A 17,785-nucleotide genomic window follows, 5' to 3' on the forward strand; every position below is an offset into this window, starting at 1 on the left:
GGAGCCTTCCGCACCTGGGGCCATTTCAGATCCTCCTACGGCTTCTCCACTGCAGTGAAATGAGAAGAGAGAATCAAGAGCAGCTCGTGCACTGAGCAAAATGATCCTGAGGAGGTTTATTTGTGGCACCTCCGGCATGAATATTAAAATCCCTCATCACCTGGGTCCCTGAGACCTGCATTACTAAGTCTGCTGAGTGTCTCCTGACACTGTAGGAGGGTGACATGAAATGACTAATGGGAAAGATGAGATAATTGAATTGGCAGAGCTGGCTCATGTGCAAACGCTCGTTAATGAGAAAAGTAAATCTGAGCCATGAGTTTATGTACACTTTTTTTAGTTTTTTTTTGTTTTTTGTAATCCCAGCTCCTGGCCCCCTCAGAGCACTGAGTGAGACTCCCTCCCTGGCCAAATCACTAGCCAGCAGGCTCTAGCAAGCACCCCAGCAAGACCCAATGTGTAAGTGAAGAGCTAGAATATCCCTGTTCCAGACAGGAAATGGCTTGTGTCTTTTCCTGCCAAACCTCTCCCTAGCCAGACTCTGCGGTGCTCCGTAAAGTGATAGATTGAAATCCAAGCAAGGAAGAAGCGAAACCCTGTTGCAAACTGGCTTCCTCCCTGCTGGCCTGCGTTTCCCACCCCTCAAAGGTTAATCAGACCAAGCAACCATCAGTTTGCAGCTTCGTAAGCACAAGGGGCAGCTCCTATCCCTCAAACTTTCTGCTTTTACTGCCTCAAACCTTTCTGTCCTGCCGTTCTAGTCTGGATCAGTGTTGCTCTGTGTGCATGGCGTGCAATGTAAGCGCAGAGCGGGCTGGCCCAGCCCTGCCTCTAGGGCTGACTGGGTTTGCACGGTCACCTGGGAGCATCAGTCGCTGTACAGACCCTCAGGAAAGCACAGCCCCTGGCTTGAGGAGTTTAGTCCTTTGGCCCTGTAATGTCAGATGAAGGGATGCACCAGGACCCTGTGCACGGGGGAGATGTCGCTCTTGGAGGGCAGGCAAAGCAGCGGAACATATGGGCGGCCACGGCTGCAGATGCCACCTGCCGTGAGCCAGGCTGAGACTGGCTCCTTGGGCTCTGCTCTAGGGTCTGTGGGGGTCCAACCCCAGCGCTGGGGCATGGGGCAGCCTCAGCCCCGATTTTGGCCGCATGTTCCGTGTCCAGCAAGGGTGGGCTCCTCCCGTGAAGTTCACAGCGCGCAGACCTGGTAGAGGAGAAACCCCCAGGCGTCTTGCTGGCCTGCATGGGTGCAGGCCGCCCGCCCTGGAGAGCCACCCTGGCCAGGCCAGTCGCTCTAAGGCACAAGCCCAGGAAAGCTGGTGTTTTATCTGGGGGCAGGTGTTTCCCAGTGCTCTGAGCTGTGGCCAGTCAGAATCCCCTGGGGTTGGTGCTGGAGGGGACTGGAGTGGGAAGGTCCAAGGGTATTTTACAGGCCCGTCTCCGCTGGCTCTGGGTATCCCCGGGCCCGAAAGCCAGAGCGGGGTGGCTCCCCTCACCTCTTGCTCATCTCTCGGTTCCGCTGTGCCGTGGCGCGGGGCCCTGCTGCTGCCGCGGATGCTGGGGCGAGATAAGACCGGGGGAAGCCAGGAGGCGAGGAAAGCTACGAAACCGCAAGGCTGATGGGAGGCCCCCCGAGGAACCAGCGCGTCAGGGCAGGAGCCGTCACGGGGAGGTTCTGGGGAAGCAGAAAGAGACGGAACCAGGATGACGCCAGTGGGGGGCTGACTTGCCCCAGGGGGGACCGTGCTGCGGGGTGGCTCCTGGAGGGGCTGTCAGGCTGGGTGGCACCAGCATGGGGCTGCCACCCACCTCTCACCCCATCTGTCTCCTGCACTCCCACCCAGCCCCAGCTGCACATTCCTCTCCCAGGCCCCTCACTGCTCCGTCCTGCCCCTGGGGCCTGGTGCAGGGAGCCAGCTCGGTCTAATCCCCTGCACAGCTGCCTCTGGGCCGAGGGCCATGCACGCCCAGCCAAGTGCACTGGCTAGGAATAGATCCCAGCCTGCCGCTTGTGCAAGTCTCTGGTGTGGGGATGTGCAAGTGGGTGGGGGCTCTGTGTGACAACCTGCATGGGTCTAGGCGTGTATGTGTGTGTGTACATGGACAGGCTGGGGGAGGACTGCTATTGGGGGGGGTCAGGGAGAGCAACCCCCCCCCAGCTCAGCAGTTCTCCCCCTCCAATTTCCCTGGGCTTTAACACAGAACCCACCTGCTCCTTGTGCGGCCAGAGCTCCCACGAGCTCAGGAGCCAGCGACTCCCATTGTTCCGTGGGGGAGGGGGGCTCTCCATTGTTCTCTACAGAGTGGCTGATTTTCGAGGTTGCTTAGCCCAAGAGCTGCGGGGGGTGCCCGGCAGGTGCCGCGCACGTAGCTGCGTGTACGCGGCACGTCTAGTTGTGCGTGTGCCCGGGGGCGTGTGCAAGGCAAACGTGTCCTTGTGTCTCTAGCAGGGCACCGCCGAGCGTTTGGGGTCAGGCCGGGTGCCTGCATGCCGCGGGGCTGGGGTCCATCGGGGGTGGGGTACCTTGGGCAGCGGGGTGGAGGGGGGTAACTTAAACCAGGCAAAGAGAGAATGGGGCAGCAAGTGGGCCAGGGTCACTGAGCACCGGACTCTAAGTGAGACCTTATCCCTGCTCGGTAGCGGGCTCCTGGGCTGGGGAGAACGGCTGGCGGTAGGGGGCTGGGGCCATATGGTGGAGCGGGCTGCTAGCGTGCATTGCACGCAGGTGAGAGACAAGCACATGGCTAGCACACACAGTGCGGGGCTGGAGGAGCCGGCATCGTGTGTTCAAACTGTGTGTTCAAAGGCTTTAGCCTCTCCGAGCCTGTGACTTCCCCTCTCGCAATGCCCCAGCCCTCACCAGCCACAGTAACCCAGAACCCCGGCTGCAGAAACCCCTGTCCAGCCCCAGCCCTACAGCACCTATGGGCTCTAATCCTCACACCCCCTCTGGAGCAGGTTCGGATCACGCGCCCCATTTAGAGAGGGCAAACAGGTGCAGAGGGATGACTTGCCCGGGGCTCCCCAGTGAGTCGGTGGCAGAGCTGGGATCCTGACTCCCTTTCCCTGAGAGCAGCTCTTGCGACCTTGCTGCTCTCCCTGGCGGGCGATGTCAAACCCGCATGGGTGCTGGTAGAGGGTGGCACCATCTGGTGGCTGCAGCCTGCGGGTGCCCTAATCCCAAGTGCAGCTGCAGCTGGGCTTCTGCTCTAGCTCAGGGAGCTGCAAACGGCTTCACACAGAAGGATTTTTCTGCCCCCTTGAGCAGGTGAGGGAAAGTGGGCTGGCAGCCTGAGGTGTCAGACTGCTGCCACGGAGCCATTCATCGCCCAAAGCACTTTACAAGTTAAATAGAGCTATACCGGGGTGTCTTTGCCCTGCACTGACATGCTGCCACCTCTGGGGTGGGACACAGCAGCTGTTTAACAGCAACTTGAGACGCCAGTTTTAGGCCAGGAAGTGAAGGAGACAAGCTTGTGTCCAATCGAAACTGCAAAGGGAATTCAGGACGCCGAATGGAATTAGCTGGACTGGAATTTGGCAGAACACCAGCGTTCACGTCCCACCTTTCGCAATGAAATGCTCTGGGCTTTTGCCAGTCAGATGATCGGGACCATAGCTTTACATTTCACGGGAAAGGCAGCACCTCCAGTGCCCCCTAACTGTGCATTAGGGCATCGGTTCCTGCCTGGCTTAGAGGGCAGAGCCCCTCCGACTGACTCAGCATCATTAGATCTTCCTCAGAGGCCTCCTGTCCTAGCACCGATCCAGCCCTTAGCTCGTACGCTCAGCCTGGGGCAGGTTCAGCTACCTTGGCAGAGAATGGACCCCATGTGTCTGTTCGGCGGAGCCCTTGTTCCATGGGCCGGGGGCTGGGGGGTGGAGGTGCTTGGAGAGGGGGAGGGGACACCAAGGCACAGGGAATGCGTGCTCTTGGCAGCCCAAAGAACTTGCTTCCTCTGTAACAGTGGTGGCTACAAGGCAGCCTTCCTGGCAGCGGGTGGGGTTCCTGCAGCACGCAGTGGGTCCCAGGGGGCAGTCAGAGAGCACGCCAGTAGGTGGAACTGGGGACTCCTGGGTTCTGCTCCCAGGTGCGGGAGGGAAGTGGGGACAAGCGGTTAGAGCAGGGGGGCTGGGAGCCAGGACTCCTGGGTTCTGCTCCCAGGTGCGGGAGGGGAGTGGTGTCTAGTGGTTACAGCAGGGTGAGGTTGGAGCCAGGACTCCAGCTCTGGGAGAGGAGTGGGGGCTAGTGGTGAGAGCAGGGGCGAGGCAGGGGATCAGCGCTGCTGGGTTCTGTCAGCATAGATGTCCTGCGTGATGTTAAACAAGCCCCTTACCCGTGGGCCCAGCTGCGATGCGGGTGCTGGGGCCAGGAGGCAGGGCTTTGCAAGGCAGTTGTTTGCACCCTGTGTGGTGCTCAGTATGTTATGGGGCAGCTCCTGCCCTCACTCACCCCAGCACGTCTAGTGATCCCAGAGGCCCCGTGAGCAGAATCCGGCCCTGGCAGATTGAGCAGCCCCCCTGCTCGGTGCCCTCCAACAGAAGCTCCCCCATTGCTCCCCGGGTGGGTGTGAATGCCTGTTTTACCCTGCCCACCCGGATGCTCCCTTTATTTGGGGTTTGTTACTGGGTCTCCCCCTCTCCCCCCAAATCCAGGTGTCCAGGAGGCAACGTGTGACTCTGCCTGGAGCGAAGCTGATGGGGTGTCCCATCTCTTGAGGCCGCACCTGGAACTTGTGGAGTGTTTTTCTGGGCTTTCTCCAGCCCCTTTTCCTGACTTGCTTCCTCTGGGATCTTGCGAAATATTCTGAAGGAGGTTCCCACCCCTGCACCTTTCCTGCTGCAGGACGGGCCCTGGCCGGCTCGGAGTGGAGTCCTCCAAGGGGCTGCAGCCAACGGGAATCCGAGGGGCTGGGTTTGCTAAAAATGTCTTTAAAGCACTTTGGAGCCGGAATGGCTGTTCTTTGTGCAGCGAGGATAGGGGGGAGATGTGGCGGGGGGGACGGGGGCGGGGTGGGGGGACAAGTCTCTTCTCTTTAGTCCAGGAAACACCATCCCCGTTCATCACGCTGTCATTCCCAGTAACGTGAGAGCTAGGAAATCAAAATGCCCTGGTTTTCCACAAGCACCACACTGGGGTCAGCACTGACTGACCCCCTGCCCCACCTCCCACAGTGAGTGAGATGGGGGGGAAGGGTGTGTGAAGGGGGAGCCCGACCCCGTAGAAAAGCCCAGCGGGGCTTGGCCCAGTACGACAGACACAAAGCCCCTCAGCCCCTGGGAAAGTTCTGATCCGGGTTCCAGATTCCCAGTCCGCAGCTCGGGACTCTGTGCCCAGAGCCACCCGCTCCCAGACTGGGGCTGAGCCCAGCTCAGACCCCTGGTGGTGCTGGATTGGGTCTTGGGGGGCGGCATCTGGCCCCATCTAGTGGAGAAAGTGGGGGTGACATGAGGGCCCTGAACCAGCTGAGGGGGCGGGGCTGGGATGGGTTCAGATCAGCCCTCTCCTTGGACCTTCTGAACCAGGGGCGGGAAATCTCACAAGCTCAGGCCTCCGGGTGCCTCTGCCCGCACAGATGCCAAGGGAGTGACAGGCCCTCGTGTATCGTACCATGGAGAAATGGGCAGGTTTGGTCCTCCTGGTCCCATTTGCCAGATGGCTCCGTGCAGCACTGGGCAGTCACTGGATGGCTCTGTGCAGTGCTGGGCAGTCACTGGACGGCTCCGTGCAGCACTGGGCAGTCACTGGACGGCTCCGTGCAGCACTGGGCAGTTACTAGATGGCTCTGTGCAGTGCTGGGCGGTCGCCGGACGGCTCCGTGCGGTGCTGGGCAGTCACTGGATGGCTCCGTGCAGCACTGGGCAGTTACTGGATGGCTCCGTGCAGCACTGGGCAGTCACTGGATGGCTCTGTGCAGTGCTGGGCGGTTGCCAGACGGCTCCGTGCGGTGCTGGGCAGTCACTGGATGGCTCCATGCAGCACTGGGCAGTCACTGGATGGCTCTGTGCAGTGCTGGGCGGTTGCCAGACGGCTCCGTGCAGCACTGGGCAGTCACTGGACGGCTCCGTGCAGCACTGGGCAGTTACTAGATGGCTCTGTGCAGTGCTGGGCGGTCGCCGGACAGCTCCGTGCGGTGCTGGGCAGTCACTGGATGGCTCCGTGCAGCACTGGGCAGTCACTGGATGGCTCTGTGCAGTGCTGGGCGGTTGCCAGACGGCTCCGTGCGGTGCTGGGCAGTCACTGGATGGCTCCATGCAGCACTGGGCAGTCACTGGATGGCTCTGTGCAGTGCTGGGCGGTTGCCAGACGGCTCCGTGCGGTGCTGGGCAGTCACTGGATGGCTCCATGCAGCACTGGGCAGTCACTGGATGGCTCTGTGCAGTGCTGGGCGGTCGCTGGACGGCTCTGTGCGGCGCTGGGTTGCTCTGAAGCGCCCAGACCAGGCGTCACCCCCCACCCCCAAGCCTCGGAAGAGGGCTGCTCCGAGGCCTTGCCACAGGGCTGCAGGTGTGTCCCTGTTTTTTCCTTCCAATTGCCCCCAATTAATCATGTAAGAAGAAATGGACCCAAGTCCTCAGTGAGTGCTGGGGTCTTCTTCTCGATGCACCTGCTGCAGCGGGAGAGGGGGCTGGGCTCTAGGGGGCTCCTGGGGCAGCAGGCACCAATAGGGGCAGAAGCTGAAGGCAGGGGGGCAGCACAGGCCTACGAGGAGGCGTCGGCCCCCAGCGTCCTTTGTCATGGGTGATGCTGCACCCCCCGAACCAGCCCAGCTGTAAGTGCAGGGCCGGCTGCCCCCTTAGCCTTTTCCCCCTTGTAAATCGAGCAGATTTGGCCCCTGGCACATCTCTGCCGAGCAGCTGTTTGGAGCAGCCCCAGCCTTTAGGGATCGGGCCCGACGCCCCCTGGAAGTAAAGACACCGGATAAACAGCTCCGAGGATAAACACGCTGCCTTTGACCGCCCACGAGAGGGCATCGCAGCCTCACATGACAGGGCCGGCTGCTGGGCTCTGGGCTCGTTGGCCCCGGGGGGCTATTCGCCCCCCTGCAACCCGCTGGTGCAGACATGCTGGGCTGAGCCGCGCCGGTGCAAGCCACTTTTTTGCACCAGTGCGGCACGTCCGTGCGAGGGGTTTGCACCCGTACAGCGGGTGCACGGGCAGCCCCACGCTTGGCACCTTGGCTTTTGTTCCAGCCACCTCCACTGCCAGAGGGCACCACAGGGGTCTGTGGGTCGAGTACAGCCCTGGGGGAGAGGGGCAGGGGCATTGCACTGAGCTGGGTTGGATCCATCCTCCGCTGCGGCCACCCTTCTGTCCCTGCCCAGACGCGTGCTCTGGGGAGCTGCGCTGCCCCTTCCCAGCAGATATGCCCCGAGGGGGCTGGCCGGCCTTGCCATGTCCGCCCCTCTTACCCATTCCTGGCTGGGGTGGGGAGAAGAGGGGCGGGGGTACGCTGCTGCTGAGTAGCCCTTTCCGCAGCCTTTCACCGAGCGCACTCAGAACGCGGCCCGCAGGGGGCTGGACATCATCCCTGCCAGGCGCCTCTGGGGCCTGACTCAGCGGGTTGGGGCCTGGCAGAGCTTTGTGGCTCACGTCTGCTCTGCACAGGGATCCGCGCACCCCCGGCTGAACCCCCGGCTGGGCGGGTCACTGCTCCGCACCCGAGGGCTAGACTGGGGCAAAGGGCCTGCAGGGCAAACATCACTCACCGCCCAGGGAACTGCCCTGTGCGCCAGGTCTGCATCACAGTGTGTGTGTGGTGGGGGAGGTCCAGGGCAGGGCAGAGCTGCAATTCGGTGCCCCTGCAAAGCCCCGCTGGGGGCAGGGAAGCTGGGCACCCTGCGCCAGGGATGCACCATCCCCCGGAGCCCGTGAATGAGGGAGGCAGGTGTGGCCTCCCCTTTGCTCCGCCCAGGGCAGGGTTGTGTCTATCCCAGCCAGTGCCAGGCTCAGCATAAAACCCAGTATGGACATTTGGGCCCAGGCTTGGCCCTGGCCGTTCCAGAGCCCTGGTGAGAAATGTGGCAGGGGAGCCCCCAACGCAAAGGTGTCACAACCTTCATTTTACAGCAGGAGAAATCGAGGCAGAATCAAGCTGGGACCTTCCCCACGTCACACAGTCAGAGGCTGAGCTGGGAATAGAACCCAGGAGTCCTGGCTCCCAATTGCCTGCTCTGCCCAATAAAATACACTCCCTGTTAGGCAGTGGTGGATTACGCATGGGGCCAACCCGGCCAGTGCCCAGGGGCCCCAGCCAATTGGGGGCCCCCCAGAAAATGGGTGTCCCTGTCCCCGACCCACTTCACCTGCCCGGTGCCCCTGCTGAGGAGCAAGGGAAGCCCCTGTGCCCCAACCCCACTACCTAGCAGGAGCGCTGGGCGGGCGGAGCAGGGCAAGTCCCCATGCCCCGACCCCACTTCCCATTGGGAGCACCGTGAGGGGGGGGCGGGCTGCAGGAAGAAGGGATGGGGAGGGGGCCCCCACTTGCTTTGGCCCAGGGCCTCACAAACCCCTAATCCATCTCTGCTGTGGGGGTGGGCCTGGGCTAGGAGGCAGGGTGGTCTAGTGGATGGGATACTGGCCTGGAAGACCTGAGTTCTGTTCCCACTCTGACACTGACTTGTTGCAAGACTTTAGGCAAGTCCCTTCTCCTCCCTGTGCCTCAGTTTCCCCTCTGGCCCTTGTCTATTTAGCCTATGAGCTCCAGAGCATGGACTGTCTACCACTGTATCTGTGTAGCACCTGGAATGCCGGGGCCATGAGCGGGGGTCCCCCAGTGTTGCTGGTATGCTAATCCGACTACCAGCACCGCAGGGCTGTAACCACTAGGGACTGGATCCCCACCAGGGCTTGGCATATGGCACATCAGTCCCCATGTGTCTAACGGGCGGGGAGCAGGGGTAACTCCCCCCACAAGCACCCAGCTGGCTGGGGTTGTCCCTCAGGTCTGACAGCCAGGCCTGCTGCTGAGATGGTTCCTGTTAAAGCTCAGTTCACAGGTGACTTTTCCCGGCCTTGGGAGACCCACCCAGCATGGACACTGCTGCCCCCACTGGTAAATCACCCACAAGCTGGGCTCGGCTCTCCTGCATCCAGTGGGTCCCTACAGAAGCTCCTGCCTTCCTCCCCCAGGAACTGGCCTCCTGCGTCAGCTCCCACAGCGGCTGCCTGAGTATGGAATTAGGGGTCTAACATTACAGGCTGGTGCCCCCCTCCCAGCCCGTGAGCCAGGGGCTGCTGCTGAGCAGGGTGAAGGGCTGTGGATATGCATGAGTGTGTGTGTGTGCACACACGCACACCCCTGTGTGAGTCGCTCTGTGTGTGTCTGAGCGCACGGGCGCAGGGCGGCTCTTACAGCTTGTACTGGTTCCAGAATGGCTGTGTGGCTGGACATTTATGGTATGGGTTACAGATACGTTCTTTTCACAGTCAAGGGCACAGCTAAATCCAGAGCCAGGCATTTCCCTGCCAAGACTCCCAGCAGAACCCGCTGGCTGGCACCAAGCAGCAGACCCAGCCGGGGCAGCTCCCTCCCCCCCGCCAGATACCTTTCTGATTACACTGCACCCCTTCTAAACAGGGCTTTTCCATGGAAATTTCCCTTCAGAGCAGGTGACCTGTCACGTTAAGGGGCTGGGCTTTTATTAGACGGGATTTCAGATCAGGCAAACCGTAATTTGGCTGCCCCCTGCCCAATCCCTTCCCCTGGTCACATGCAGCGTTGGCTGAGTGGTTAGAACGGGGGGCGCAGGAGTCCTGGGTTCTAGCCCCAGCCCTGGGAAGGCAGGGGGGTGTAGTAGTTAGATCAGGGATGGATTGGGGTGCAGGACTCCTGGGGTCTAGCCCAGCCCTGGAGGAAGTGGGGCTGAGCGGAAGGCAATAGGACTGGAAGTCAAGCTCTCTTTGGGTTCTGCTCCTGGCTGTTCCTGACACTGCCTGACCTTGCAAGGGACCTTGCGTCAGCAGCCCCACCTGTGATCCACCAGCACCCTGCAGCGTCTCCGCTGCCTCCCGGGGAGGGGCTGGTGGGTGCGAGCTTAATTCGTTCAAGATCAGTGAATGGGTTCACCAGGCACCTGCTGGGCTCCTGGTAGAGGTGGGGCTGGGGCTCTTACTGTGGGAGTCCTGGGGCCCTGGATGCAGGTGGGGAGTTGAACCCTTTGTGCTGGGATAGTTTCGGGCAGGAAGGGCTATGTGCATGTGTCAGGGAGATACCCAGAATGGGGAAGCTGGAGCAGTGAGGGGGAGGGAGGCGGAGTAAGCACAGAGCCAAGAGGGGGCCATGCACCAGGCAGAAGCCCCTGCTGTCGGTGTGGAGTGCAGGGGTTCAGGCCAGCTCTGTGATCTGGAAACAGCAGCACATTGGTGCTAAAGGGTTAATGGGCTATGGAGCCTGCCCAGGTCTGGCTCCGAACCTGGTGGGGTGCCCTTGGGGGTGCGCAGCAAAGAACCAGCCCCCTCCCCAAGGTCCCCCACCCACCCCAGGACCAGAGGCAGCAGGAGGGTCCCAGGAGCAGGACAGGACAGTACCAGCAGCCACCGGACCCCAGCCATTAGCACGTGGCTGAAGCCGGGCATGCTGCCCTCCCATCACATGGGGCCAGGAGACACACTGGGACTGCAGGTGAGTTGCAGGCTGAGGGTAGCCCAGGGCTCACCAGGGCTGTCGCTGGGGTAGCAATCCGAGCCAGGCGCGCCCCCTTTTTGCGCGGTCATGCGGGGCAGTGACAAAGGCAGTTCGAATCCCAAGAACCAGCCTTTAGAAAACCCCCTGGTGCAGCCCAGGGGTCCCTGTTCAGTGCCCCCCCATGCCAGGTCAGGACACCACTGTCTGTTCCTCTGCAGCAGGCCATGTTAGGAAACCATGGCACATCCCCACCTACCCCACCATGCCCCCCTTCCTCGGGCCCAGGGCTGTGTCCAGGGCTGGCCTTCACTGAGCAACAGGGGTACCTGTGCTGGGGCATCCCCAGGGAGGGCCTGGTGGGCCCACCTGGCTCACTGTGGTTAGCCCTGCCCTTGGCAGTCAGCATCTCCAGTGTCTCAGCACTGGGACCCAGGCATCTCCCTGCACCCAGCCAGTTCAAACCCTCTTCCTGGGTCCCACCTGCCCCACGGAGCTGAATGCCCAAGCTAGAGGGACCCCAAGGTGGGGGGTTATATGGATGGCAGTGGTGTGGATGGTCCCTTGTCAGGAGCTGCCCTGGCCCCTCACAGGGAGATGGGCATGGCTGGGCCCTTGGCACAGCACCTCGGGAACGCCCCTCTGTCCCACACAAAGGGCCTCCAGGCTCCCCAGCTCGGAGAACCCATAATTACAGACAAATATAGGCCCATGTCCATGGAGATGGCGCCAGGAGCCACGGTGCCTCCCGAACTGGCCAGGGAGTGCAGAGCTCTGGGCAGGATGCTAGGCAGTGGGCAGCCCTGTAATCAGCCTGGCGTTCTCCTCCTGGGTGCAGCTGCCTCCAGCCCTTTCTGTCTTTTAATTATGAAATGTCTCCCAAGGTAATTTGGGGGCTGGTGGAACAGGCCAGCCTGGCGGTCGGGGAGAACAGTATCCTCCTTCTACCTGCTGCCATGACACCTTGGGGATCCTAGCTTTCAGCCACTGTGGCACATTCAGCCCTTGGGCCCCTCCACTGGGGCTGTCAACAAAGAAGCCTGGGCTGAGACCATTCAAGCTCATTGCACTGCAAGGGTCCTTGGCTAGTCCTGACCTGGACTAGGTTGGAACAGGTGCTGCAAAAGCCAGAAGCTCCATGTTCCAATGGCCAGCTCCCTGCGCGCACAGCCCTGACCCCACAGGCCATGTCCTCTGGGCTTGTCCGCACGAGGAAGTTGCACCAGTGGTTTTAAACCAATGTCAGCAAACCAGGCCACCTCCCGTGTGGACACGCTCCTCTTGGTTTAAATGAGGCTTATTTTCATTGAACTCAAACCAGTTTGGAACTGGCTTAAGCTGAACCCAACAAAGCCCCTCCTGGAACCAAACTCAGAGCATCCCCCCATGCTGGCACCGGTTTCATACTGAAGTTAAAGTGGAGCAACTTCCTTGTGTAGCGGAAGCTGCCTTGCCCTGCACCTCATGCAGTCCTGAGCCGAGGGCAGGGTGGGGCGGGGGCCCGGGATTCCCTCCCAGAGAAGAGGCTTGTGAGTGGTTTGCATCTCAAGGCTACTCTTCTGCTGCACTAAACTGGGTGTTTGTTACCATGGGGCGCAGGGGGTGCCGCTGGCCTGTGTCTCCAGAGGACTGATCTGGATTATGGCGAGCCAGGGTGGTAAGGTTTGGTTTATTAGCAGGAAACCCTACCTGTTCTGCTCTCACCTAGGAGATGGCTGGTTTCCTAGTAACTGGCCAGGACTGGAGATACAGTTAATCCATGCAACCTCCACCGGTGGAGACGGTGCATATTAACCCTCTGGGAGCTAGTGAGCTCTGGGATGGTGGGTCCCAATTCATGAGCGTGTGCCCGCCCCCCCACCCCAAACGTTAACTGGCTTATTTTCTGGAGAGAAGCTGCCCGGAGTCTCTTACTAAATTAGCAATGTGATTTATGGAGTGTGATTTAGGAGTCTCTGACCCCTCCCCTCCCCTCAGCCTTTAGGTCACTGATTCCAATCCAGCCTGGTTTGGTAGTGGCTGAAATGGGCTATTTTCTCATGGCCCATGCTTGCAATGAGTTTGATGGGTCTCAGACCAGTTCCTTGCAGAAGAGGCGTGTCCACGTCACCAAAGCCACCCTCACTGGTGTTGGCAGTCCCAGGAGCGAGACCAAGGACTGAATGGGCCAGGAAGAGTGAGCTCCGGGTTGAGGGCCCCCTAGGGCAACAGCACACCCTGGCAGTGTGTGGCATGCCTGCCTGGAGTGTCCCTGGACAGAGGGTTTTGTCTCCGGCGCTGTCTGTCCACCAGCTTTCTCCGGCACACAAGTCACCGGGGTGTTCTACCGAGCGGGAAATCTGGCAGGGGTCTGCCCAGCGGGAGGAGCCTGGATTTGGGAGTAAAATATAAACCCAGCTGGAGCCCTTCCTGCGCGTGCGGGACAGATCAATTCCCCGCAGGCCAGCGTGCACAAAGTCCCTCCCCTCCTGGCCCTTGTGCTGTGGCCAGGCTGCTGAGGGCTGTGGAGGCCTGGGAACTCGCCCGCACACCTTGACCCCACATGGCCACAGACAGACACGTCTATCACCTCCACGTGCACCCACCCAGCCACCCCTGCTCTTCCCCACGGATGCACACCCGCTCGCACACCCCACGCGCACTCCCACAAGCACATCCTGCCTCCATGCATACCACACACACAATCCCTTCCCTGCACCCCCACGCTTTCTCCGGGTACACACACAGGCAGTTGCCCCCCCACACACACACACACACTCATATCCCCGCAGGAGCTTCACCAGACTGTTTGCAACAGGACATTGTGTGGGGAAGATTTAATTCTTGGGATCAATTCTAGGACTGAGAGGCCTCCTTTTGACCATTAAACTGGGGAGGGTCTGAGCCATTAGGCAAGATGTGGGGGGTGCTGGAGTTTTTGGGGGCAGGCCGGAGGAATTAGGGGACCCCTGAGTTTTGAGGGTGAGTCTAAGGGTGCTCAGTTTGGGACAAGCCTGATTTGGGGGGGTTAATGTGGGGGGGACATAGCTCATGTTTTTGAGGTGAGCCTAGGCCACAGTGAAAAACAGAGGGAGTTGCACATGGGGTCTGGCTCAGGAGAGCCCCACAGGGAGTTTGGGGTGGCCCTGGCCCAACCCCCCTGGAAGCAAAGCAGTAAGATAGCTCCGTGTTAAACCCCCAAGTGAATCCCAAGCAGCAGGAGAAAGACCCTGGCTGGCCCCCTAGTGCACAGGGCTCCTCCCCCCACCGCTGCCCTGGGGTTTCTCCCCATCTGGCCCCACAGGTGCCAGGGACTGCCCCGCTGGGTGGGGGCCCCCACAGGGTCAGGCCAGAAATGTGCAGAGAGGAGGGCTGGGGTAGGGTGACCAGACGTCTCAATTTCATAGGGACAGTCCCGATTTTGGGGTCTTTTTCTTGTATAGGTTCCTATTACCCCCCCCACGCCCTGTCCCGATTTTTCACACTTGCTGTCTGCTCACCCTAGCTGGGGGTTCCCCCAGGTCAGGCCAGCCACGTGCAGGGAGGGGGGCTGGGGGGCCCCCCAGGATCAGGCCAGCCACGTGCGGGGGGGGGGTTCCCCCAGCATCAGGCCAGCCACGTGCAGGGAGGGGGGCTGGGGGGCCCCCCAGGATCAGGCCAGCCACGTGCGGGGGGGGGGTTCCCCCAGCATCAGGCCAGCCACGTGCAGGGAGGGGGGCTGGGGGTTCCCCCAGGATCAGGCCAGCCACGTGCAGGGAGGGGGGCTGGGGGGCCCCCCAGGATCAGGCCAGCCACGTGCGGGGGGGGTTCCCCCAGGATCAGGCCAGCCTCCTGCAGGGAGGGGGGCTGGGGGGGGCCTCCACCCCCGGGCTGCCCCAGGCCGGGCCCCGCCTCCCCTGGCCGGGAAACGCGCGCAGCGCTGGGGTTATTTCGGGCTCTGTGTCTATTTTGAGCGCGGCGGGCTCGGGGATTCCAGCGACGTCAGCTGAGGCCGGGCTGACGTCACGGGGCCCCCGCCTCGCGAGCCGAGCCGAGCCGAGCCGCGCCGGGTGGAGCGCGCGGGGAGCGGCTGGGGACCCCCCGCGCTGGGCAGGGGGGCCGGGAGCTCGCGGGCCCCGCCCCGGCAGGAGGCGGCGGAGAAGCGGGGAGCTGGCGGAGGCGTGCGAGTGAGCAGGTGACCGCCGGGGGCAGGGAGCCCCGGGGTGTGAGTGTGCACCCCCCCGTGCGTGCGCGCCCCCCTCCAAGTGTGTACCCCCCGTGCGTGTGCGCAGCCCCCCCGTGCGTGTGTGCACCCCCCCGTGCGTGCGCGCCCCCCTCCAAGTGTGTACCCCCCCGTGCGTGTGCGCAGCCCCCCCGTGCGTGTGTGCACCCCCCCGTGCGCGCGCGCCCCCCTCCAAGTGTGTACCCCCCCGGTGTGTGCAGCCCCCCCCCCCGTGCGGCCCCCCCCGTGTGTCTTCCCCCCTCGTGCGTCCCCGGTGTGTGGGTGGGGTCGTGGTGTGCATGTGTTTCTGGGAGGAGGGGCAGAAAGTCTCATCCCATTCTTCCCCCTCATCCCCCCCAGCCTATACCTATGGGACCTGCTGTCTTGGGGAGGGGGGGGTCTCTTCCCCCTTTCCTGGCCCCCTTCTGGACTGAGCCTCCTGCCCCCAGATCTTTTTTCCGTGCATTTGCTTTTGAGTTTTACTTTATTTCCTGTGCAAAGATTCAGCTCGGGGTGGGGGAGTCAGGGAATGGGCTGCGGAGCCCCCTGTCCTTGGGTCACTGGTTGCAGTGGTTGTGGGTTTTCATGATGCTGCATGGAATGAGCTTGGTGGGTCTCAGCCTAGGGAGCCCCCGGCAGAGTTGGCATGGTTGGCATCGACTGCCCGCCCGCCCCCACCTTGCTGGCTGAGCAGCGAGGCCAAGGAGTTTGCAGGCTAGAGACTAAACTGCCCTGTCAGCCCACTGGGGGGCAGGCGGGGGGTGGGGGCAGTGATCTGTGGGGCGTTTCTAATGCAGCCATCGCTGCCGGCCCTGCACCCAAATGACCCGAGGAAACTCCCCGCTTCGCCCAGCATCCGGCATTTCTCCCTCTGGACCCCTGGGATCCAGGCTGCCCCTTCATGCTGACGCAAGTGGTAGGACACCTGGCACGCCCCCACCAGGCAGCGCCCATCCCGTGCCCTAGACTGTGACCATTTCAGCACCTGCCGTGCCCTCGTCCCAGCCACCCACCTGCCTCCCCGCTGGTGGGCCCCAAAGAGAAGCCAGTCGGCGCTGAGGAGCAGTGCAGGGGGACGTGGCACCACCAGCCTCTGGTTTAACGGCCCCCCCAGCTGTGCCCGGCGGAGTGAGGCCGGGGCAAGCTGGGCTGTGGCATTGAGCCATTTCAGGAAGTTAATTCACTCCTGAACCAGTGTGGCTGCAGCCCGTCCCCCTGGGGGGGTAGCTGGGTGCTCTCTGCTGGGCATCCAATGCCTGTACAGGGCAGCTTGGCTGCTTATGTAAGTGGCAGTGTGACACGGCTGGCACCCAGCCCGATGCACACGTTGCCCTGGACGTGTCCTCCTGCCAGCCGACTCAGGCTACTAGGGGAGCTGTGGACTCCCCTTGGGCCTCTCCACACCTGATCAGGCTCCGAGTGCCAGAAATGTACCTGCATTATGAGGGCAGAGACCCCGGATTTCACGGCTGCTGCTCGCCGCCAGCCAGGCGGATTAGTACATGGCAAGCCCAGCCAGTGTTACAAGGCATGAAACAGGATACACATCCTCATAGGGACCTTCTGTGCACCGGCAGGAGGCAACAGGGGCAGTGATTTACAAAGCACCAAACCCCAGCACAGGGGCTGAGGGCTGGTTTCCAAGCCCCTTTTCACACCGGTGCAGCACGTTGTAAAAAGTGCAAAAAGCCCCAGTGTAGACCAGCCCTGGACCAGTGGTTCTTAACCCCTGTACTTTTGTGGGCCGCATATGCAGCTGTCTGTGTTATGTGGGCTGCATCTACACAATCTCTATACTGCCTGTATGGCCCAGAGGATGTCCCCTGGCCTGCAGCTGTGTGCTGACTAGGCCAGAGGCGGAGAACTACTGGCGTAGACAAAGTGTACTGTGGGCCAGCTCAGCCGGGTTCCAGCAGCTACACCAGGCCCTGAGATTGCCCACAGTACAAAGCCCTGGCTGGGATGATTTAATTGGGGATTGGTCCTGCTTCGAGCAGGGGTGGGACTAGATACCTCCTGAGGCCCCTTCCAACCCTGATGTTCTAGGATTGTTCCACATGAAGCAAAAAGAAAGCAGGGGGGTTGGCAAAGTGCTGGCCCAGGTACAGCAGGGCAGAGCAAAGCCGGCACGAGCCACGTCTCGCCTGCCTCCCAGCCAGAGTCAACTTGTGATCAGCAGGCCAGCAACCACCTAGTAAGCATCTAGCAATTGCATTGGGGGGAGCTGGGAGTCAGGACTCCTGGGTTCTATCCCCGGGCCGGCCGCTGACTGGCTGCATGATCCTGAGCAAGTTACTTGACTTTGTACCTGTTTCCCATCAGTGAAATGGGGAAGCTTGGCCCAAGGCACAGGAGAGGTGTGTTGTCATTAGCATTGTAACATGAGCTGTCCCGGGGCTTCCTACCAGGGCGGCTGGGAAACCCACAACCCCCTTGCACAAAAAGCTGGTCTCTGGCAGGCCTTACATGGGCGGGGCCTGGGTTCGGATCATCCCTCATGGAGCAGCTCTGCTGCGTATTGGGGGGTGGTTGAGTTCATGGGGAGCCCAGCACTGGGACCCCAGGGTTCTCTTGCCACCTCTGCTCTTGTCTCACTGCCTGTCCTTGCCCCAGTCTGTGCAGGGGGGGGAACGCTCACTGCCCGGGGGGGCTGCGGGAATTAGTCAGCTCCGCTGTTGGATCCTCAGCGGCGAGTGGGCTTAGGACAAGGGGCTCGGAGCGTCTACACAGGCACGGGGGGAGCTGGTCGGTCACTCCTCTGACAGGAGCTGGGCTGAGCAGAGGCCCTGAACCGGGCTGCCGTCTGCTCAGACCCTCGGGGGCCGTAGCAGTTGCGGGGACGCATTTGCAGTCCTGCCAACGTGTTCCGATCTTGTCGGGTCCAGCCAGGCTGGGACCTGACTCCCCCCCCATCCCGAATGCCAGCGGTGGTGCGGGCTGGTCTCCACCATTACAGGGTGGCAGGATCGGGCCCTT

The sequence above is a fragment of the Lepidochelys kempii genome, chromosome 20 (assembly GCF_965140265.1).
Source record: "Lepidochelys kempii isolate rLepKem1 chromosome 20, rLepKem1.hap2, whole genome shotgun sequence".
Taxonomy (NCBI): Eukaryota; Metazoa; Chordata; order Testudines; family Cheloniidae; genus Lepidochelys; species Lepidochelys kempii.